The following is a 24,484-nucleotide window of genomic DNA, read 5'->3' as shown; positions in this document are numbered from 1 at the left end:
ACAATTTATAACAATATTTAAGTTGAATGGGTTCCAAAAAATGACTGTGGGAATGAAAAGTGGACTGATGTCTTACAACTAAATTGAACAAAAAAGAGATCTGAATCCTTTAATGTCCAGATGCAAGTTGAAACATTTTTGGGGGGGGGGGGGGGAAAGAAGAAAAGAAAAAGGCAAAAATAAAACACTGGTTTCTTTTCTACTGAAGACTTGAAGACTGGAATTACTGTTAATTTTGCTGCTACGTTATCCAGTATACTAGTTAATAATAAAGTGTTTCTTTATAAGCTATACATTTATATTGAAATAATGTGTAGTTAGAGGTTTTGAAACAGGTTTCTCAAACACTCTCCCATTTGACATTGGCTGGCCAAACAGAAAACCCGCCCCAAACTAACGCCTTGGATGAAATAATGTTGCTATGTCAGGAAAGCCACAGACAGTGCTTACAGTTTTTGGGGGAATCCACCTACAGATGGGTTACATACATTTAAAGCTGGGATAAAAGAAAGTATTTTAACATTGAAAAAACTACACAGTTCACCTTTAAAGAGACATTTAAAGAGCATTCACTGACACTTATTTCATTATAGCCAATAAGAGAGACAGAGAGAGAAAGAGACAGAGAAATGGGGTTCTGGTTGCAAGGCCTGACTTTTTATAAACCGTGTTGTCTTATTTAGATCGTATTTACTCAGTGAAAGTCTATGAAAGGTCTCACTTTAAATGGGTTATCCTCCTCCTCCATTTTATTTTGACAAAAATGCACTTCAATGTCTCTCCCTCTCTGCTTTGTCCAGTTGTCTCGCAATTTTTGTCCTTTGATAAGATCACTCTCTCTCTTAACAAAATGCAACTATATGCAGGATCCTCATCTGTTCCTCTCTCTCTCTCTCTCTCTCTCTCTTTGTCTTTCAATGCATGGTTAACATTTGCACATCTATTTGTCTCTCTCGGCCCCTGCAAATATTTACAGATGACTGATTGCTGTTTGAACCCCAGAAAGGACTCCACATATGGGCTCTGAGTGGGTCTGATTTTGCTTCCATTACAGGGGCCCGGGTAGGTGCTGTATTGTTTATAAGCCACTCAAAGACATACAGATCTCACTCTAAAGCACAACTGTTGAAATTTCAACACAGCAAAGTTTTCTGTGTTTATATGTCTGGGCGTACTAAGTAGATGGATGTAATTTATATATTTGCTCTTTACAATCTAGACTCAATGAATAAGGAACCCAATGACCTTAGATACATACACACACAGTGCCATAACAACTCTTGTCTAATTAAAGTTACCTTCATAATTTTATTTATTTATTTATTATATTTGCTGAATGTTAAATTCCATTATTTCATGCAATTTCCATTGTTCTCAATTGTGATTATTACAACCTGGTCTCATAAATCTCATTCACACTGGGCTCAATTCCGGTGAGCCTTTTGTGAGAATGCAAGCCGGAGCACGAAAAACTTTTATCCCAGGATCAGACCCCAAAAAAAGCATGCTAAATTGAATTTTAAAAAATAAAATGAGAAAGCGAGAGAGTTGTGATGATAATAAATCAACTTCTAATCCACCTGGCAGCAATTGTATAAAGGGGTCTGATTAGAGCACACACTAATCACTCTACACTGCCAATCCAAATCTATACACAGCAATGACAGAAAGAGAGATAAATGTCCTAAAGGTAAAATTTGTGTAAAGAAAGTGGAAGTAAATGAGGATAGCAGAAACACAGAAATGAGTAACAAAGTATTGAGAGACAGCGTGCAGCTTTGTCCTTGTTGGAGGGCGAGTTTATGATGGAAAATGTGTGAAAGAGAGGGTTTTATTTGTGTGTGTATTAACGTGTATGTGTGCATGACAAGGTTCCTGTAATCAGATGACCCATTCAGCTTTCCCTACAGACCTGTTGTAGCTTATCTGGACCCTTACACCTCAAATACGCTGTTTTTATTCAGTGAAATATCTCCTTTTATACTGTCCTACCAAGACTAACCACTCACTCGATGGCCCTCCTGGGTGCATTGTGTGATAAGGGTCAGGAAACCAGCTGTAGTGAGAGCTAGGGTCACATGACCTGCCAAACATGGCCATAGCAGCCCTAAAACCAGGTTTGGCCACCACCATCACTGTAACCATGGCAACATGTCCCAGGGATGTAGGGGGAATTACAGTGGTAAACCCAACACTGACCCACTCAGAAAATACATACACCTTTCACAAACTCACAAATGATATACACAAACACATACGTTTTCATTTGGTGAGTATGTATGTATGTATGGATGTATGGCTGGCTGGCTGGCTAGAGGGACAGATGGTCATATTGTTATATTTTTTGAAAGTAGCCGGTTATGGAGAGCTTTTTCGAAAGTCTCTGTTTTCGGTGGAGGAAAATGCTGCCCCAGTGTGGATAAGAGGCAATATGGATGATTGGATGGATGGATGGATGGATGGATGGTTGGAAGGATGGATAGATATATAGATCTTAAAAGCTAAAAAAAAGACAAAATATTGATAAACTTACAGTACTAGTTGACTTCACTAATCGCTATTTGGGTACTAGTCACTCACTTCACTCAATCTATATACACACTTTCACAATCAAAAACACACAAACACAGAGTCGTTTTGCTTTTTGCTAAAGGGTCACATTTTCCAAAAATGAGAAGAGGAGGCAAATCCAGCCACATCACATTAATACCACACACACAAACACACACACACACACACACACACACACACACACACACACACACACACACATATACCCGGTTAGCAGATCATTAACTGAGCAAAACATGGAGCTCTTGTTACAAGTCTAGATCATCACTAAATCAACCTCTGTGCATTGTGGGTAAAGAGGGGGGGCATCTCCTCTCCTTTCTCATGGTTGACTGCAACTATAAATTCAGTTGAGGTCCTTCTTTCCTTGCTGTCGTCAGTGTACACCTCCATCACTTCCTTAATGACATGCTCCTGTGCCCTTGTACACAGGAAGACACACATATATGGGGGAGGAATGGCTGGAGTAGCTGTGGACGACCATACGCCATGCTCTATTAAAGCACTCCCCAGTAGCAGCAAATCTAATTGACAGAGCCATAGGGAGGTGGAAACCAGATGTGTGTTATTGTCTCCACCTTTTGATAAGTTATAGGAACAGAGGTGCAGTGAGGATTGAAAGGGGATTTTGACGGTTGCCTTGTCACAATTACCCTACATCAGACACAAGATAAAGCAGACACATATTTCCACATATTACTATTTCTATCATCACCTACTTATGATTGTTTCTGCGATAGAGGTGAATCTACAGGAAGGGTGAGAGGTGAGACAGGAAGGAATAGCTTGAGCTGTGACTGTTCTCTTAGGCTGAGCTCGCAGGCCAGAAACATTATCTATGCAAATACGCAAATGCACGTGTGCATGCTTGGCCAATGCTTTCCAACTGTTGTACATACTTAATGTGTGTTCTTGCATTACTTTGGCAGTAACAAAGTATTCAAAGAACATCAAGACTCAAGGGGGCGATAGATTTACCTTAAAATTGATGTGTTATTATTGGGGCAGCTAGCAATAAATTAGGGCTGACGATTCAATGCATTAATCATAGTGTGATTAATTATATAACAAATAATGCATTAAAAAAATTAAAGCAATTAATCATGCCCCCTGTCCCATAAGTAAATTCCGTAATAAAAGTACATACTTTCCTACCATTGATGCAATTCAAACTTGTAGTACAAGTACATGTAATGTATCAGCAGGGGGCAGTCAGCGCGGCCCAACAAACCTCACAAGTGCCACAGCCACAGATTGAGAGCCAGTCTCACAGGATGTGTTCTTGACAGCTGGGCAAAGCACAACAGAATGCATCTTGAGACATGCTTTTCAAAGTCTCAATTACTTTTAACTTGACACAGCATCCTAAAAATGCAGTGTTTATGACTCTGCAAACCAGTGAGATGCTCCAAAAGTATCTGTCTGACTCATATAAAAAGACCAACAATTAAAAATGGCACAGATCGAACGCAAGAACATGCCATGTGAGAACAGGACAGATTCACAAACTGAATTGCAAAATGGATTGCTGTCAACTGTAGGCTTGTTCAATGAAATGGGAATGAAACAAACAATATATTTACTTTTAAAGCCAGTTTGTAATGTCTAATAAATGCTTGTCTGCCACAATGAATACAATATATTTCAATCTTAATATTTGAGTTATTATTATTTTTTTATTGTTTTTAGGTTCTACATATATTTATATATTTTTTATAATTACAAATTATTATTTGTATTGAATTATCTTTATTTGGGGCCTTTCTCAACATTCACTATATATATATATATATATATATATATATATATATATATATATATATATATATATACAGTTGAAGACAGAAGTTTATATACACCTTAGCCAAATATATTTAAAATCAGTTTTTCACAATTCCTGACATTTAATTGTAGAAAACATTCCCTGTCTTAGGTCAATTAGGTTCACTACTTTATTTTAAGAATGTGAAATGTCAGAATAATAGAAGAGAGAATGATTTATTTCAGCTTTTATTTCAGCTTTTATTTCTTTCATCACATTCCCAGTGGGTCAGAAGTTTCCATACACTTTGTTAGTATTTGGTAGCATTGCCTTTAAATTGTTTAACTTGGGTCAAACATTTTGGGTAGCTTTCCACAAGCTTTTCACAGTAAGTTGGAATTTTGGCCTATTCCTCCAAACAGAACTGATGTAACTGAGTCAGGTTTGTAGGCCTCCTTGCTCGCACATGCTTTTTCAGTTCTGCCTACAAATTTTCTATCAGATTGAGGTCAGGTCTTTGTGATGGCCACTCCAATACCTTGACTTTGTTGTCCTTAAGCCATTTTGCTACAACTTTGGAGGTATGCTTGGGGTCATTGTCCATTTGGAAGACCCATTTGCGACCCAGCTTTAACTTCCTGGCTGATGTCTTGAGATTTTGCTTCAATATATCCACATAATTTTCCTTCCTCATGATGCCATCTATTTTGCAGAAGTGCACCAGTCCCTCCAGCAGCAAAGCACCCCCACAACATGATGCTGCCACCCCCATGCTTCACGGTTGGGATGGGGTTCTTCGGCTTGCAAGCCTCACCCTTTTTCCTCCAAACATAACGATGGTCATTATGGCCATCAATATTCAATTTTTGTTTCATCAGACCAGAGTATTTCTCCAAAAAGTAAGATCTTTGTCCCCATGTGCACTTGCAAACTGTAGTCTGGCTTTATGGTGGTTTTGGAGCAGTGGCTTCTTCCTTGCTGAGCAGCCTTTCAAGTTATGTCAATATAGGACTTGTTTTACTGTGGATATAGATACTTGTCTACCTGTTTACTCCAGCATCTTCACAAGGTCCTTTGCTGTTGTTTTGGGATTGATTTGCACTTTCTGCACTAAACTACGTTCATCTCTAGCAGACAGAATGCGTCTCCTTCCTGAGCGGTATGATGGTTGCATGGTCCCATGGTGTTTATACTTGCATACTATTGTTTGTACAAATGAACATGGTACCTTCAGGCATTTGGAAATTGCTCCCAAGTATGAAACAGACTTGTGGAGGTCCACTATTTTTTTTTTTTTTTTTTTTTGAGATCTTGGCTAATTTCTTTTGATTTTCCCATGATGTCAAGCAAAGAGGCACTGAGTTTGAAGGTAGGCCTTAAAATGCATCCATAGGTACACCTCCAATTCAGTACACCTCCAATCAGAAGCTAATTGGCTAATTGTCTAAAGGCTTGACATAATTTTCTGGAATTTTCCAAGCTGCTTAAAGGCACAGTTAACTTAGTGTATGTAAACTTCTGACCCACCGGAATTGTGATATAGTCAATTAAAAGTGAAACAATCTGTCTGTAAACAATTGTTGTAAAAATTACTCATGTCATGCACAAAGTAGATGTCCTAAACGACTTGCCAAAACTATAGTTTGCTAATATTAAATCTGTGGAGTGCTTAAAAAATTTGTTTTAATTAGTGTATGTAAACTTCTGACTTCAGCTGTATATATACAGTTTACATACACTTATGTTGAAGTCATTAAAACAAATTTTTTAACCACTCCACATATTTAATATTAGCAAACTGTAGTTTTGGCAAGTTGTTTAGGACAACTACTTTGTGCATGACACAAATTATTTTTACAACAATTATATATTCCAACAAATATATATATATATATATATATATATATATATATATATATATATATATATATATATATTATTGTTATTTTATATATATTTGTTATATTTGATTTATGCGACTAATTGTGATTAATCCACGTCATGAAATTAATTAAACATTTGAATCGATTGACAGTGCTACTCTAAACATTTTTATCTTTAGCAACTGGTTGTAACAAACACGCTCAGTAAGATTCTCTTCAAACTGTTGTTTCGCCATGACAGTAGTTTTACAAAGAGAAAACTGACTGTAGAAAAGCCTACCATCTGTGTACTTCAGCAGAAATCAAGATTAATCAGACCAGGCTATGTTTTTTCCAGTCTTTAACTGTCCAGTTTTGGTGAGCCTGTGCCTACTGCAGCCTCAGCTTTCTCTTCTTGACTGACATAAGTGGAACCCAGCGTGGTCTTCTGCTGTTGTAGCCCATCTGCCTCAAGGTTTGACATGTTGTGCATTCTGAGATGCTATTCTGCTCACTACAATTGTTCAGAAGGGTTATCTGAGTTACCGTAGCCTTTCTGTTAGCTCAAACTGGTTTTGCCATTCTCCGTTGACCTCTCTCAACAACAAGAAATTTCTGTCCACAGAACTGCCACTCACTGGATGTTTTTTGTTTTTGGCTACCACACAATTGGCTGATTAGATAATCGCATGAATAAGTAGGTGTACAGGTGTTCCTAATAAAGTGGTTGGTGAGTGTATATGCATGTGAGTATTCTCTTTTGAGACTCTACAAATCTTTTAATGCCAAATCTTAAATGAAATCAATCATTCATCTTTTCTCACTGTTTTTTTATTTTTTATTTATTTATTTATTTTTTATAACATTTCATACATTTGGAGTAATATATGTATTTAGACTGTAAACAAAGTAATGACAGAGGTAAACAAAGAAAATGAGGTCAAAGTGTCACAGTGTTAAATGTGTCTCGGGTAAACATCACACTGCCATATGTTTGACAGATATCATAAGACAGGCCATCTGACCAGTACTGACCAGTGTGTGTCTCTTGTCAAGATAAAAAAGAAATAAAGTGAAACAGAGTATCTGATAGATTGAAAGAGACCAGCACTGACATTGTGGGAAGCCAGTAAGGGTGACAGCAAGATAGAGAGGCCTAAGAAAGGAGAAGAAAACAACTAGAGGGAAAAAATAGTGAGAGATGCCACAGAAAGAGAAATGGCCATTGAGAATGACCAGTCGGATGGAGGCAGGAAACAGAGAAATAGAAAGGGGAAAGATAGAGTTGGATGACAGAGGTGATGTTGAACCAGAATTACATTGAGGGGAATTGAGGGGAAACAAATGAGTAAGAATAAGGGAAAGAGAGGGAGACTGAAGGTCTGAAGCTGCAGTGTGGACCAGACTTCATGTTGATGCTACAAAAATACCTAAATTATCTAATGTCCGTTTCATTGTCTGTGTGATTTTGAGGCTTCTTTGCTGAAAACCCATCAGATCTTGGTTCATTTATTATGTATGCAAATCAACACTAACCTTTCCTTCTCTCCTCTGGCTTTGTGTCCTGGACGGTCAACACACACAAATACACTCGCCTGGAAGACACTGTACAGTATGTAGGCCACAACCATTAATGCCATTTATGGCCGGTCAGCGCCCAACCAAAGTGTGTGTGTGTGTGTGTGTGTGTGTGTGTGTGTGTGTCTGCGTCTAATTTGAGTGCACTAAGTGTGCAAGTGACAGAGGCTGATACATGGAATGATAATGTTCATCTACGATGAGGAAGCCACGGATGTCAGCAGAAAAGTTGGTCTGTATGCAGACAATTGAGGAAAAGGGCCTCAGGTGAGTGTGTGTGTACTACGTGTGTGTGACCCCCCCCCCCCACCAAACCCCTGACTGTCCATCCCAAAGGCCCCAGGGGCCCACTCAGAGAACCTCATTATGGAAAAGAATGACAGCTTGCTGTCAAATGTGGGTCAAATGTGAATCAAATTATTTCCAATGCTGCCAGTCCACTCAGGTACAGCTGTTTACAAACACAAAATTAATGTTCTAGCCCACAGCATACACAAATATTTGACTGTATCTTTTTAAATGCTGTAGGACATCTAGTATTTGTCATATCGTTCAATTATGGCTTATTACTTGGAGTGTGAGTGAAGAGCAAGTCTTAGTTGATTTGTCTAGACTGCCACTGAGAAGACATTGGATGTCCATGTTTGCCACGGAGTGATGATCTGCTGCATTACTAGCAACATAAAGCATTTCCTTGCTATAAACTTCCTTTGTGAGGTAATGTCTGGCTTTGGCAGATAAATCGAGATGCTGTGTCCATGACTGAGTGAAAAGCAAATCAAACGCAGTTGCAGTTGATTTAATGCAATCTATTGTTTTCATTTAAATGTTGTTCATTATAACAAGATGGAAACCGAATGTTTTGTGCTTCGCGTTGGCTATTTGGGTGTTCTGTTGTTAGTGAGCTGGGCTTCAGCTATGAATGATGAATGAAACAGCAATCAATTCAAAATTGGTCATAAGATGACCAGAAAAGGATAGACTGTGGCTGTCTCTCTCTGTTTCCATCTGTCTATCTTGCCATCTTTCTGTCTCAACCAGACAAAGCTCAGAGGTTGCTTGTTTATATCTCAGCAGACTTAACTGCATTCTCAGTTGTGTTTCATTAAAGTATCAACTTTTTTTCCCTAAAAATTCTTTTGAGACAATTTTAGACATACGGTAAGTGTACAGAGCAATACAATTCATGTGGATAGCATAGCTAAGATCATTTGTTCTTGGGAGAATTTGATGAGTTCATATTGAAATCTCTGACTTTTGATTGCACACTTAGGTGTCTAGACAGATCTGAGCACAGTTTGAGACATTTAAATGAGAACGGCGATTTCCTTACACCGTTTACGGGATTAAGAGAAAGCGGTTTAACACACCCAGGTTTCTCATCGAGAATGTGGCTTAATGTGGCCATGTAAACACATAAGCGGCATTCTGATGAGTGTTTGAAGAGCACGCAGGTGCGTTGAACAGACCAGATACCTAACATCATAGGATGGAGCCCAATAACAAGTCAATACAGCGGAAAGAATTCAACATTTCTCGGCATATATGCGCTCGTACACTATGGGAATCCCTGAGTTACATAAGAGGAAAACCCCACTATTGCAGCACAATTCCACTGCAGGTCGCGATTGGAAACTTAAGAAAACAACACAGCAACTCTGGAATATCTGAAAATAAAGCGAAGCTACGGAGAATAAAATAGCAAGGTCTTCCACGAAAGTTTGTTATTTGCACAAGTGTCACAGGGAAATTACGTTGCTGTGGAGAAAGCTGCTTTCTGACTGAAACCGCATCTATACAGGAGTAAAAAGTATGCCGCTTATACAGTGCATGTAAACTTGTAGAATGCTGCTTTCTCGCAATAAGCCACTTTCTGGGGTCCATGTAAGCATAGTCATTGTTGAGATCTCTTCTAAAATTCTAGAGGAGACACACATGAGATTAGTTAGCTTTTTTTCTCAGGAGAAAAATCAAGCAAGTAACTTGTTTGAAGAAAAAGCACTCATTCACTCCACTTTAAATTTAATTGCTAGGAGAAACGATTATGATATTAAAGAGATTTGTTGCTTGTGATTGTTCTTTCATATGGGAACAGGTAGAGTTACATTCCAACTCTTTATTGGAGAACCTAAGAGCCAAAAAAGAAAGAACACACCAAATTTCTTCCCTCGCTCATTCATTCCCCTCTTTCATTCTCTCACCACAGACTCCGTCCGGTCGGCACTGTGTTTCTCCAGATTGTGGCCAAAACACTCAGGTTTCCTGTTGGTAAATTTCTTTGTAACTTATCTTGCATTTGCAAGCATGCTTTCTAAAAATTTCTGTCTGTCTCCTTTCCTTTCTTGCTCTTATTTGGGGTAAGAATAAAACAACATATGAAGAAATAGCTCTCAAAAACACCTAGACTATTTTTTCTACTATCTTGACCACATCAAGTATTTTAAACCTCTCTTTTTCCTTTCTTTCAGTCCATGAGTATTTGGCTGATGACAGAGCAAGAGAAAGTGCGTATACTGGACTTAAAGGAATGTTTCACCCAAAAATTTTAATTTGTATTATTTACTTACTGCCATGTAGTTTGAAAGATGGGTCAATAAAAATTTTAAAATTCTGTTTGTGCCTCACACAAAGCTATACTATGCATTCAGAAGATTTGAAATAAAGCACACAAGTCGTATTGAATTACTTTTAATGCACTTGTATGGTGCTTTTCTTTCAATGTTGTAGAATCTGTCCCCAATCACTTTTGTCGCACAGAAAAGAGCAGCGCAAACATTCTGCTTTGTGTATCTTTTTGCGTTAGATGAAAGACAGAAACCCATATGGGTTTGGAACATCATGTAGGTACGAAAATAACTATCCCTTTAATCCAGTTGCTCACCTTTCTCCTTCTCCATTTTCCACTCTTTCTGGTTAGCTGGACCCCCACCTTCAATGCATATAAATAAACCCAGAATAATGGCCTCCATATGCAAGAGGCATCAAAAACAGCCTCAGCCTCTGTCTTAGTGGAAAGAAATTATGCTTTGATGAAGTAAATGAGTTTGTGTTTTTGAGAGTCAGAGAGACAAAATGTGTGTGTATGTGTGCACTCAAACAGGAAGTGTTGATGCAGCGTTGTGGAGCACAGAGTTCAAAAGAGGCATGAAGACCAACAAAAGCTGCAAAAAAACACTGTGTATGTGTGTGTGATTGTGTCGGTAGACCTTAGTCTTGTGCCTGAACCATGGGGCATCTTAGAGGGGGTGTGGATGGATTTGGAACCATTTCGGTATGTTGTTTTTGCTATACTATATTTAGAAAAAAAATATTGTGGCCCCTTAAATGGTAATGTGCATGCTTTTAGTGTGCTATTCTTTCAAAAGAGCTTATACATTCCAGAGGTCTACATAACAAGCCCTGTTTTTAACCACCTAACAGTTGAGTCAGAAAGGGAAAGGAGTATTGCTAGAGGAGCGACAGTGCTTGACGTTGGTTTCTTTTTGACATCGTTAGCTATTCTTGAAGATCTGGAATTAGAGGCCCTGCTGCAAACCCATGTAAAGCACTATGATACAGACAGACTGAGGAGACTGGGTCAGACATTCACACGCGCAGGCAGCCGTGTGGAAAGACAGACATCTCCCCTGGCGTCTGCAAGACTGCAAGCTTTGTCTCCAACCCCTTTCCACTTTTCTGTCCTTTTCATTTCTCTCCTCCCTTTTGTTTGATTCTGCATCTTTTTTTTTTATCCTAAAAGGGCCGAGATGGAATCTGCAACCTTTTTTTGTTTCGTATTTCTTGCACTTATTTTGAAGGGAAATCTGCAAAATTCTGCGCGATGGATTTAAATATGGTGAAATGTGTTAAAAAGACAGCATGTAATCAAAATGAGAGTTTTGTGTTTTTTTGTCCATCAAATGCAAATTGTAGATCAAAATGATTGATTATACTCATGTTGCACAACACAGATTTTTGTGCAATCAAATGCTCTCCAGAATGTGAATGTCCCTCCCCCTGCAACCGATCAGCAAGTAGCTAATCATGTTTCATGGCTGTTATGTAACTAAATATTATTGGTCAATAACATAACATTTTAAATTATAAATTAAACAAAATAAACCTTTCGATATGTCCTGTCCAAGCTTCCTGTTTCAACAGGCAATACTGCACTTGTTGAGCAATGATATCCACTTATTTGCAAACGTATAGAACAGGGGTACTCAATAGGTGGACTCAGGTCCGGATCCGGACCGAAGGACATTTCAATCCGGCCTGAGCTCTAAATCTTTGTGCTAGTTATCTGACACCTGGCTAAATGATTGTGTAAGCATACGTGTATTCGCACGTGGAGCGGGAATAAAGCGCATTCAGCGCTGGAGAGAAATCTTACTCTCTGGAGCAGGAATAAAGCGCGTTCAGCATTGCACACTTTATTCCTGCTCTGCACGCGTTGCCTCTCTCCCTGCTATAGACATGAGGTGCCAAATAAATCCTAATTTACTGTACGTACGAGTTGCAGATGTGGTTATTTTAACATCAAAAACATTAACATCAAAAACGTTAATGGCGCCTTTTTTCCCTCGTCTAAATTTTGCTTTATTAATCAGCATGTTACGAGCCTTTCATAATAAAACAGATTTTTGTTCTAATTTTGTGAAAATGATGTCATCATGGATGGTAAGGAAAGCCTTTATATACTTATTATGCAAACAGTATTTTAATGCTTCACTGTTATGTAAACTGTTTTGTTGTTAATTGTCACTTTAAAGAAAATATAAAAATGGTTCTTTCAGACTTTTACATTTTTATAAATGTTCTCTCGGGGGATATCCCTGAACCCCCATACAGTGTTTTTTATCTGTCAAAAGACCTCCTGTGTCCAGTATATAAATATTAAATGTAAAAACTGTACTGCTGTCATTCAGCTTCAAAACAAACTGTTGATCTTATCTTTTAATATTCATATCCAAGTGCCCTCGACTGATGAAGTCATGATGAAATAGTTTAATCTTTTGGTAGAAAAGATCTCTCAGACCCCACTACTTTGGCTGTCTCTGGGCCCCCAATGTCCTCATCCCTGCCTAGTTTTGAAAAGACTATTTTTACTGTTTAGGAATATATATATATATATATATATATATATATAATATTATTTTTTTTTTTTTAACAAAGTACTATTGTAAAGTACTATAAGTTATAAAAAAAACTATTTAAAAAAAAGATACATAAATTCCTAGCCATATAACTACTGACACCATGTAAGCTACATATTATCCGGACCTTTGTTGGGAAGGAAATATAGAAACCGGACCTCTTGGAACTTAATTAAGTACCCCTGGTATAGAAGGTTTCCTTGCTATTTGCCTTTTTAATCATTAAACAAAAAATGCTGAGGAGAGAGAGGGAGAATGAAACATCTATACACTTTAAACTAGAGCTCATGTGAATCTGCTAAGCCGCAGTACTGTTTTTTTTTTTTTTTTTTTTGGTCTATTATTATGGTAATATGACAGCACGTAACAACAAACAAACTGTGATTGGTAGCTGCCTTGTCTCAGACGGCTACTTCACATGCAAGTAGGTGATATTCAGCACTGTCATGGTTAATCGGCCAAACGGAAAAATTTATCGGTCAATGCGATATTTTAAAAATACCAAATATTGGCAGATAAAAAAACAAATAAATAAATAAATATGAAAAAAAAATTAATCTAATGTTGTTCCAAATCCATCAGACTCCTTTTGTTTTCCACTGAAGAAAAAAAGTCATCCAGGTTTGAGGCTGACAAAATGATGACAGAATTTTCCTTTTTGGCTGAACTATGCCTTTAAATGTTAAAGATTGAATCAAAAGATTCCCGGCATCCATCAAACTAACAGCCCGTCATTTTGGCACAATAGCACTCATCCCAGGTAGTCACGCTTCACGGGTCTGCACTTCCTCTCACCCTCAGCCCTGTGTCAGAGGACCTGACCCCGGATAGACACCCCCCATGCGTAGCCCCCTACTGAGACAGTTGGGGGGGAGATTAAAACCGTGATCCAGGGAGAGTGACAGGGCTGTAGCATAATTTAATAACACTAATCCCCAATGAAAGGACAAAGAGGCGGCTAGTAAAGGCGGGGGGGGGAGGGAGTGGTGGGTAGGGGTTACTGAGCATACCCCAACAGACCCGGAGGTACGGGGATGCCTGGGTAATGGGTGAAGCTGACACATGCCTGAAATGAGGGGTGAAGGGGTGGAGGGGAATCTGATGGGCCCCCTCCTGATGTGGAGGAGGAAAGCGGGGTGGGGGTGGCAATTTTGGGGTCCAGCTGGCTCATAGTCAACCCAATGAGTTATTGCCCATGAATGTTGAGCTTGTCTCTGTGAGTGTGTATCTGTTTAGCTGTGTGTATGAGGGATGAGTGCAATGCATTTGTATAAATCGATCATCATTTGAACTGATCAATCACTCGTCCACTAACTCAATGTGACTTATTGACCTTTGACCTCAGTGCTGGAAACAATATCATTAATGCCAATGTTCTAGACTCTTCTTACTTCCTGGACACAAAAACACATGAAAATTTACATTATATATATGCACACAAACATAGACATGGCTTATCAAGCCTCTCAATTCTTGTTTTGTGTGTTTTGTCTGAAATTAAATCAAAACAACACACAGTTTGTGAACCCATTAACTTGGTCAGACACACACACACACACACACTTTTGGCTTCGCTTGACTGCTCAGCTGACTGCTCAATCTTATCTGCACAGAAATAAACACACAAAATGAGAACAAAAATTGAAAATATATAGTGATTCACCTGTGAGCCATGCAAAGAATAATGAATTACTGAAAATAAATGCACAACCAATTTAGTGGTCCAGAGTAGGGTTGCCATGGTGTATGGTGTTACTGGTTTTACTCGGTACAAGGGATAACACCGGTGTGAAATTTTATACCGGTGGAAACATTATGAATGGAACTTCCAATATCAATAAAATAGCCTAACGAATAGAATAGCCTTAAATAAACAATAGTTGCCTAATGAAGAGTTTGTGGCCCATGATAAATGAACCTAAATAATGCATTAAAAGCCAGATGTTCTTTACCAACGTATCAAATTGCACAGGCAGCAAAGTATGCGCACTGACAGAAGATGTTTAATTGCAGTTAGCGAATATAATGTGCATGTAAGACACAAAGACATGCACTTGAAAAAACACACTTTATTATATTTTTAAGAACAAATGACAGAAAAGCAGACAGAAAAGTTTATGTTTTTTGTTTTTTAAATAAATGAATTTAATTTTCAATGTCAAATCACTAAAGCAAGAATATTCACTGATCCCTCAGCCGGGATTAAATGCAAATATTGTGAAGATATTTCTTGCATATCGACCAGCCCTAGGAGGGAATAAAACAAATTTATTCAAACATTTAAAGTCATTACCCTCCCGAAGCAGCTAAACTGGGTCCTAGGATGAAAGGTAATAAAACACCAACATTAAACCCGCATCAACCCACAATAATTGATGTATTTGCCCAGACAACGAAATACCTGACCGGTAGCCCATGATGGAGAGAATGCACAGATGAAGTTGGTTCATTGCCAAAGAGATGTTGCCCTTCACAACTGTTGAAAAGCCATCTTTCAAAAAGTTGAACAACACATGTTTTAATTGCACTTAATTTCATTTGAATTTGTTGGTAAAATAAATAAAAGATAAAGTTCAAAGTTTGAAATCAAGCTGCATTGCATTATTTTGTAGGCTATTGCTTAACGAAAATTACCCATAGTACTACCTAGCCTCCAACCAGCGGTAATACCAGTGTTAGTTGGTTTGAACGTGAACACTGCACCGGTGTGAAAATTATGATACCGTGGCAAGTCTAGTCCAGAGTCGATTATTACCATGTACATGTGTTTATATCAAGATATTTTTCGGGTTTTTATCCCTAAAATCTTGATTGTAAAACTATTTCCTTAGGCCACATTTTAAGTATATTTAAAAAAAAAAAAAAAAAAAAAGCCCAAGCCTCTTTTACTAGCTCAAAAGTGTAAAATTGGAAAGAATTTAGTGAAGTGACATGCTGTACTGTGGTCAACAAACCAGGAACTACTTCACAGCAATATTGTTACAGAAACTTAAACACCATCTTGGGAACATGTGCCAACCAATCAGAATCAAGAATTAACATGGTTAATATGATTTGCTTTCCCAATATAAAAAAAAATGCTAACAAAAGATCAATATTGGTATCATCTGGATATCAATATCAGCGGTCAACTTTCAAAAGATACATTTCATGGGCTCACAGCTGTTAAAGGGGTAGAGAGAGTGTGTGTGTGTGTGTGTGAGTGAGAGAGAGAGAGAGAGAGAGAGAGAGAGAGAGAGAGGTTTATATATATTGTTGTTTTACATATTTATGTAAATATTAGGGGCTGTCAATTTAACGTGTTAATTCATTGTAATTAATTACATACAAAATAATGCAATAATAATGTGTTTTTCTAGGTTTCAAACTATGTTTAACTTGACACAGTGACCTAAAAATTTTATGTTTATGATGCGATTCAACCAAAGTGAGATGCTCCAAAAGCATCCATCTGACGCAGGTGTACACTGAAGCATCCTTAGAAAAGCCCTTGTAATAAATCTCTGACTGATTGATGAATTGAATTACAAAATGGATTGCTGTGAACTCTATGCCTACGATTGGCTTATGTGCAATAATATGGAAATAAAAAACTTACTGGATTATCTTATCAATGCTTTACTCATCTGTCACAATAATGTAATGCATTTAAATTTTCTGAATAATATTTTTTATAATAATTATAAAATTATATGATATAATATATAAATAATATAATAAAAAATTATATGACAATATTTCATATATATATATATATATATATATATATATATATACACACACACACACTACCGGTCAAAAGTTTTGAAACACTCATTCTTTATTATAATTTTTCTTCACATTTTTGAATAATAGTAAAGTCATCAAAACTATGGAATAATATAAATGGAACTATGGGAATTATGTTGTGACTAAACAAAATCCAAATAAATCAAAACTGTGTTATATTTTAGCATCTTCAAAGTAGTCACCCTTTGCCTAGAATTTGCAGACATGTACTCTTGACATTTTCTCAACCAACTTCTTGAGGTATCACCCTGGGATGATTTTTAAACAGTATTGAAGGAGTTTCCATCTATGTTGGGCACTTATTGGCTGCTTTTCTTTATTTGGTCCAAGTCATCAATTTCAAAAACTTTTTTTTATTTTATGTTTTTATTACATTTTAGTTTTATAATGAAATAAATTAATATGGTGGCACAATTATATTTTTGTCTACAAAACTAATTTCAAACATTTAAGCATACGCCTTCAGATCAAAAGATTTTTAAGATCATGAGAAACATTTCAGTCAAGTGTTTCAAAACTTTTGCCTGGTAGAGTGTGTGTGTATATATATATATATATATATATATATATATATATATATATATATATATATATATATATATATATATATATAGTTTGGAATAATGTACAGATTTTGCTGTTTCAGAAGGAAATTGGTACCTTAATTCACCAAAGTGGCATTCAACTGATCACAAAGTATAGACAGGACATTACTGATGTAAAAAAAAAACAGCACCATCACTATTTGTAATTTTTAGTAATTTTTGATCAAATCTAGACAGGCCCCATTTCCAGCAGCCATCACTCCAACACCTTATCCTTGAGTTATCATGCTAAATTGCTAATTTGGTACTAGAAAGTCACTTGCCATTATATCAAACACAGTTGAAAGCTGTTTGGTTCGTTAAATGAAGCTTAACATTGTCTTTGTGTTTGTTTTTGAGTTGCCACAGTATGCAATAGACTGGCATGTCTTAAGGTCAACATTAGGTCAAAAATGGAAAAAAGAAACAGCTTTCTCTATAAACTCGTCAGTCAGTCATTGTTTTGAGGCTATATGATGCTTGAAATTGCCAAAAAACTGAAGATTTCACACAAAGGTGTACACTAGAGTCTTCAAAGACAAAGGACAACTGGCTCTAACAAGGACAGAAAGAGATGTGGAAGGCCCAGATGTACAACTAAACAAGAGGATAAGTACATCAGAGCCTCTAGTTTGAGAAATAGACGCCTCACATGTCCTCAGCTGACAGCTTCATTGAATTCTACCCACTCAACACCAGTTTCATGTACAACAGTAAAGAGAAGACTCAATGGTGCAGGCCCTATGGGAAGAATTGCAAAGAAAAAGCCACTTTTGAAACAGGAAAACAAAAATAAAAGGTTAGAGTGGGCAAAGAAACACAGACATTGGACAACAGATAATTGGAAAAGAGTGTTATGGATCTTAACCCCATTGAGCTTTTGTGGGATCAGCTAAACTGTAAGGTGCATGAGACAAGACAGCCACATCTATGACAAGTGCTACAGGAAGTGTGGGGTGAAATGTCATCTGAGTATCTGGAAAAACTGACAGCTAGAATGTCAAGGATCTGCAAAGTTGTCATTGCTGCACGTGGAGGATTGTTTTATGAGAACTCTTTGTAGTTTTAGAAGTTTAAATTCAAATTGTAATAGTAATTTTTCACGTTATTAATGTCCTGACTATACATTGTGATAGATGAATGCCACTTTGGTGAATAAAAGTAAATATATATTATTTGAAATTATTTGAATATAACTATTTATAATTATTTAATCATTATATACTAAATTATTGTTATTTGAGAGGCTTTCTCCGCACATATTTATATATGGGATTAATTTTGATTAATTAATAATAATAATAATTAATTTGATTAATTAATCTTCATACCATGTAATTAATTTCAGTAAATATTTGAATCGATTGAAAGCCCTAGTAAAAATATCTGCAAATATATTTCAGTGTCAAGATCAATGACCTCAAATTTCTCAACCAATCAGAGGCTGTCTTGTTGTTTTTGTTCCAGCAAAGCAGTTTTGCTTTAGTTCATGAGGCTTTTCACATGGCTAACATGATGATGTTTGGAGTGTGTATATGTGTATCCGTCTTTCTTACAAAATAATGTACTAAACAAAACAATACTATTTTGTAACTTATTTTAATGTTTTTTTTATTATTATTTATTTATTTTTTTATACAAATTTGTATTTATTACAACAAAACACTTTTGGCAAATGTGTAGCTTTCATTACACATTGTGATCTAAACATTCAGTCAGTAGTTGAGTGTATCTGACTGATTCATAAAAAATAAAAAAAAATGGCACACAAGAGTCAATCGCTCAGACTTCACTTGTTGTGCTGCATGTTTGTTTGCAACAACAACACAATAGAAAGACATCTTTTGTATTTACTCTCTTTGTACTATTTTGTGAAGCCAATTCAATTCACAAAACACTGGTGTTTGTGTGCGTTCATGTGTGCTCGCAAAAACTTCAAAAATACTTTGAACATCCCTTGCAATGTAAACCCAACAACTGGTGAATACACTATAAGCCACATACACAATGAGCTTGCATCCTCTTTACAGTTCAAATAAAATTGTGAAATAGTACTTGATACGCCACAAAAATTCACACACAGAGTGGACAGCAAAAGCCATTATTACAAGAGGGGACGGAGAAACTGTATATTCAAATGCCATTGCGGCTTTTCTCTGGAACACATATTGTGCCAGTAGGCATCCAAATACACTGTTAATACAATCATGACTCCATTTATAGCTTTGTTAACTGATCAAAAACAGTTTCTTACCATAGCGTAAAACCAACCAATCCAAGCCATCAAATTCTTACTGTTTAAGAACACACACACAATTGAATAGTTCTCTCAAAAATGTAACTTTTGTCATCATTTACTCCAAACCTGTATGAATTTCTTTCTTATGTGGGAAGGAAGCTTTAGTCACCATCCACTTTCACTCTTTAGAAAAAAAGTGTAAATGAAAATCAACAGTGACTGAGACTGTCAGTTCCAAACATTCTGCATTATGTGTTCTACAGAAGAAAGAAAGACCTACAGATTTTGAACAACAACAAGAGGGTGAGTGAATGAATAATGACAGAAATTTCATTTTTGGGTAAACTATCTCAAGGTGTTTTGTTCAGCTGATATAAATCCCTGAAAGCCCCAAAAGCCTTTTGTGCATACTTTATGAAAGCTTGAAAGGAAACTGCATTTTAGTGACCCATCCACAGACAGCTGCAGAATCTCAACAGCACCTCCTCTGATTTGGGCCACCGCTCTGAAGCTGATATTACATTTGAGGGATAGAGTGAAGGAGGTCCCTGTGGCTGGCCAGACCTTACATACCTCAACCATGAGAGAACTTCCTCTTCCAGAAAGGAGGAGAGAGCCAGAAAGGAATATAGAAAGGAAACAAAGAGATTTGTGTACAAAAAACAGAACATTACCATATAATTACAGCTGCTAGAGCAATCCAGTCCGGGAGGTCGTCTGACATCTCTTTAGGCTGAGCAAGCATTCTGTTTTGGCCTTAGAATGCATCCAAGCTGAGAGCAAATGAGCTTTCAAAACTTTTGGGCTGCACAGTTACACTGTAAAACAAACTTCCTTCTTTTTATTTGTTTTATTTTTTATTTTTTTATGAGACTAGATCTTGCATGCTTGCATATGTTTTTTCTATATTTATTTATTTATTGATTGATTGATTTTTTTGTTTCAGTTAGTGAATGGATAAGAAATTACTACTTGTGAATCATGAGTATTACACACATGCAACTACAGAATTACCATGAGAGCGAAAACAATTAATATTATCCTAAAGTATTCATTTTACTGTCTATTTATGAGAATTTATATATATATTTTTTTCTGGATGGCCGTCTTTAACTGTTGCGCTGAATCTAACTGTTTATTCTTTCAGCGTCTCGCACAGGATTGCCACATTTTCAGACAATGAGTAAAGTTAAAAATAACTTAAATTTTTATCAACGCATCTCAAAACACCTGCATTGTGTTTCCTTCGTTGTGCTGTGCTCTGAAAAAGTTCAGATTGAACAGAGGACTGTTACACCATAAATTTGATTCCATGTTGTTTTTCACCTAGCAATGTTTCAGCGATTAATGATTGATTAATGATAAGACAGTGTTTTTTCCCTTTTGCTCTGGTGTGCATATTTACATACAATAATTAGACAAGTAAGTTTAATGCCATTTGATTTTAAACCATTTAAAAATCAAAGCACCCCAAAGAGGCTAATTAACTGCAGCAGTATAACTCTATGCACATGACAATACTTGCGTTTGTTGCCTCACAGAAATGTGAACCTGCCCAGGCAGAACGCAAATACAGTCAGTGACAGTTTGACTGTTTCTGATTGACTTTAATGTGAAAATAATTTGAAGATATATGTATTGTGCTATTTAGGCTCATACTGTAGCTCACTGTGCACTTCATTTGCTGCTATTTTGAGAAGTGTTTGAGGAAATTCCATTGCAATAAACGTTCTTTATTCCCGCGTCCTGGCTCCTGACGAAAAACCAATTAACCATTCATGAAACCTCGTGGATAACTGAATTTTTAATACAGTAACCATGCACATCCCTAGTTTTTGGTTATTTTTACATAAAAAAAAAAAAAAAATTGGTTAATGAATGCATAAAGATACCTAAAAGCGAGGGGGAGCACACACGTGCAACTTATGACATTAGAGCGAAAGTGATTAGTATTATACGCAAGTATTGACTTCAATGTTAATTTCTGAGAAATTAACATTGAATTTTTTTCGCATCCAATTGGCGGCAATCTCAAATGTGGTCATACATCTTCTAGGAATCTGATATCTGGCAATCCATCCTACATTTAAATACTAGTAGCCAATTTTCCTCTTAATTTTGAAATTTTTCGTTATTTTATTTATTTAGTTAGTTAATTTATCATAATTTTTTCATTTTGGATAGTGAACGCATTGGAATTCCTTCGTGTGAATGATGTGGGGAGTACATGCAACAACTAACACGAGCGACAGTGATTTCTATTATACGCAAGTATTTATTCCAACGTTTAGTTTAGAAATGTTGAAGTCATTCAATATCCATGTCAACCTTCTTATTACATTAAGCATTCCTCATAGTTACGCAGCATATTTTATATATTAATGAGCTGTGTGGGAAGCCAAATGTCTCAAAAGAGCAACAAAACTGCACTAAACTTGTGACTGTGATTATTTACACAATCTAGTGCCAACTAGATATGTTAACATGTTATTTGATGTTATTGATAGTTATGATCTAGACAACCGCAAGTTGATCTGTTTACTTTCTCATCTGGCAGTTTCAATCATGCTGCGCAGATTAATTTGCATGTGTAAAAACAATTAGTTATGCCTTAAGTGAATGTAAACAGACAGAACAAAACAACTCAAAAGTGTCAAAATATCAGATCATTGCATTGCTATGCAGGGTAAATAAAACCTAAGGTGCAGCTTCTACTGAAGTCTGTTTTTACCAAAGACTCATTCACAATAGAGTGGCTGATCCTAGACAAGGTCATTCCAGGAACTCTGGGATTAAGCGCAAACTTTTAACAGATTGTCTTTGAGGGATCACAGGCGTAGGGATTTTTAGGCAAATCTCTAAGGTATGTTTGATTGATGATTGAGTAGTCAGGGCGGTTTAGCGTTCTTCAACACCAAAACCAGTCCAAACTGTTACAGATGTTTACTTAGAGGGCTATGATATTTAATAAGTCATCTTTTTCCTGTGGGAACCTGTAACTCTGTCTGCTTCTTGTTAAAGAAAACACACATGACTATGTGTAGCTTCGTGAGTCATGGTTATCAGCATGGACACAGAAAGTCTTGACTGTCAAGAAGTCTACCTGTTACCTGCACCGTGAACAAACAGGTACAGCCCCTAGAATAGCCTCCGGGTCTTTCCTCATGGAAACTTGCAGTAATGAGTCAATCCCAGGGCTTATGGTGGGAAAGAAAATAGAACCTTGACCCCAGAGGACCTGAAACCAGACAGTGGATTTAAAGTTGGCCAGTAGGGCAAGCTGCCTAAATTACTCAGCAGGGGTACAGTAAAGTGGGCAGACCTATCAGCAAGCAGAGACAATGGCAGCAACCAAGTAGTTGAGAAAATGAGGACTTTGCTGGTCCAAGCTGGTTTTGTGCAGGTCTAACTGGAGGACAAACATTGACAAGAGATGGTCATTCTGATGAAGCTGATCGACCAAGGCAGGCTTACTGATTAAGCTAGTTAAGAAGCTTGGCAGGGATACCAGTAAACCAGCCTTCAAAACACAACATATGTTGGTGATCAGCAATGCTAGTTTTTAAATAGGAGTGTTTGGGTTTTCCACCTCTTCAAACATTCCCAGAATAATTAGTGCTTGTGGAAACACAGCCAAGCACAAGACTATGATCTCATGGTGTTAACAATCAAGACTAGGGTATGAGTATGCAATGGTGAATAGACAGACGGACATGTGGGGGCAACGTACAGCTATGCTTGTTAAACAAACACCCTTGTGAGTGATAAAACCGCTATGCACATGTCAGTCAAGAGAGGACTTAAAGAGATTTGATGTGATGAGTTTTGAAAAAAGTGTGCAATGCTAAAAACCGTGCCTGAATTGATGTCCTAATTAGAACTCGACAGTCTGACGCAAACACACGCTTTTTTTTAATGAAGAATGGTAAAATGTCAGGTGTCTGAAGAGGCCCCGGTCCCCTTCTATCTCTAGCTCTCCTTTTCCAAATCAAAAGCCTCTTAACTGAAGAATATAAATCATAACCAAAATTGTCATAAGAAAATCACAAGTGCAAAGCCATTTAATATATATAGAATCAAAATATAATTACCTGAAAAACAACAATTTAACGTTTTGTAGATGTGAAGGTTATGCACACACACTGTTGAAAAACCACCCTAAGATGGTTTGCTGGTCTCCTAGCCTGATTTTCTGGTTTTATAGTTTTTTTTTGGGGCACTTATCAGCTTGTCAGGCTGGGAGACCAGATGGCAGACTAACTAAACTAGCTGAAGACCAGCTTGGCACAGGGTGGGAGACCAGCTGAAGACGAAGCTAGACGAACTTAAATCAGCTAAAACTAGCAAATCTGCTAAAAAAAACTAATGTTTTGCTGGTCTTTGCTGGTCTCCCAGTCTGATATGTTGGTTTTGTAGGGTTTTAGGGACTTATTAGCTGGTCAGACTGGGAGACCAGCTGGCAGACGAGGTAAACCAGTTTAAGACCAGCTTGGCCAGGGTGAGAGACCAGCTAGACCTGCTGAAAACCAACTTGGCCAGGGTCGGAGACTTGCTAGACCAGCTAAAGACCAGCTAGACCAAGTAAAACCAGCTTAATCCGGCAAACCATTGTTTTTTTATTTTATTTATTTTTTTACTTCAGTAGGAAAATGAGAGGCAGGCCACCTGTAAAACCAAGCATAGGCCTTTGTGGAAGAGAATGCTATCCTGAGGGATACAGAAGGAATTGGGCTACCGACAGAACAAGAATGAATGGTGGCACCTGAACCAGCGGGAAAAAAGGAAGCTTGAGAAATACTTGCTCAACAATCCTGCTTAAGTTACCAAAAGCCATTCTGACTGCACTTTTCTATTGTTCAGCCTCCCTACGTCTTTGCGGTGTGAGCCAAAAACAAAAAGGGAAGGGTAAAATTGCACTCTGCGCAGTATGAAATTCCCATATAGATAGATGGATGGATGGATGG

At 37.2% G+C, this 24,484-nt stretch overlaps 1 protein-coding gene across 1 annotated transcript in view; it reads right to left on the bottom strand.

The window, feature by feature from the left end:
* LOC127419895 (plexin-A2-like) overlaps positions 1–24,484 on the bottom strand; it is a 318,335-nt gene that overhangs the window by 197,695 nt on the left and 96,156 nt on the right. The gene's annotated exons all lie outside the window — the stretch shown is intronic.

Source organism: Myxocyprinus asiaticus, chromosome 29 (assembly GCF_019703515.2).
Source record: "Myxocyprinus asiaticus isolate MX2 ecotype Aquarium Trade chromosome 29, UBuf_Myxa_2, whole genome shotgun sequence".
NCBI lineage: Eukaryota > Metazoa > Chordata > Actinopteri > Cypriniformes > Catostomidae > Myxocyprinus > Myxocyprinus asiaticus.
This window is presented reverse-complemented; position numbering and strand designations above follow the sequence as displayed.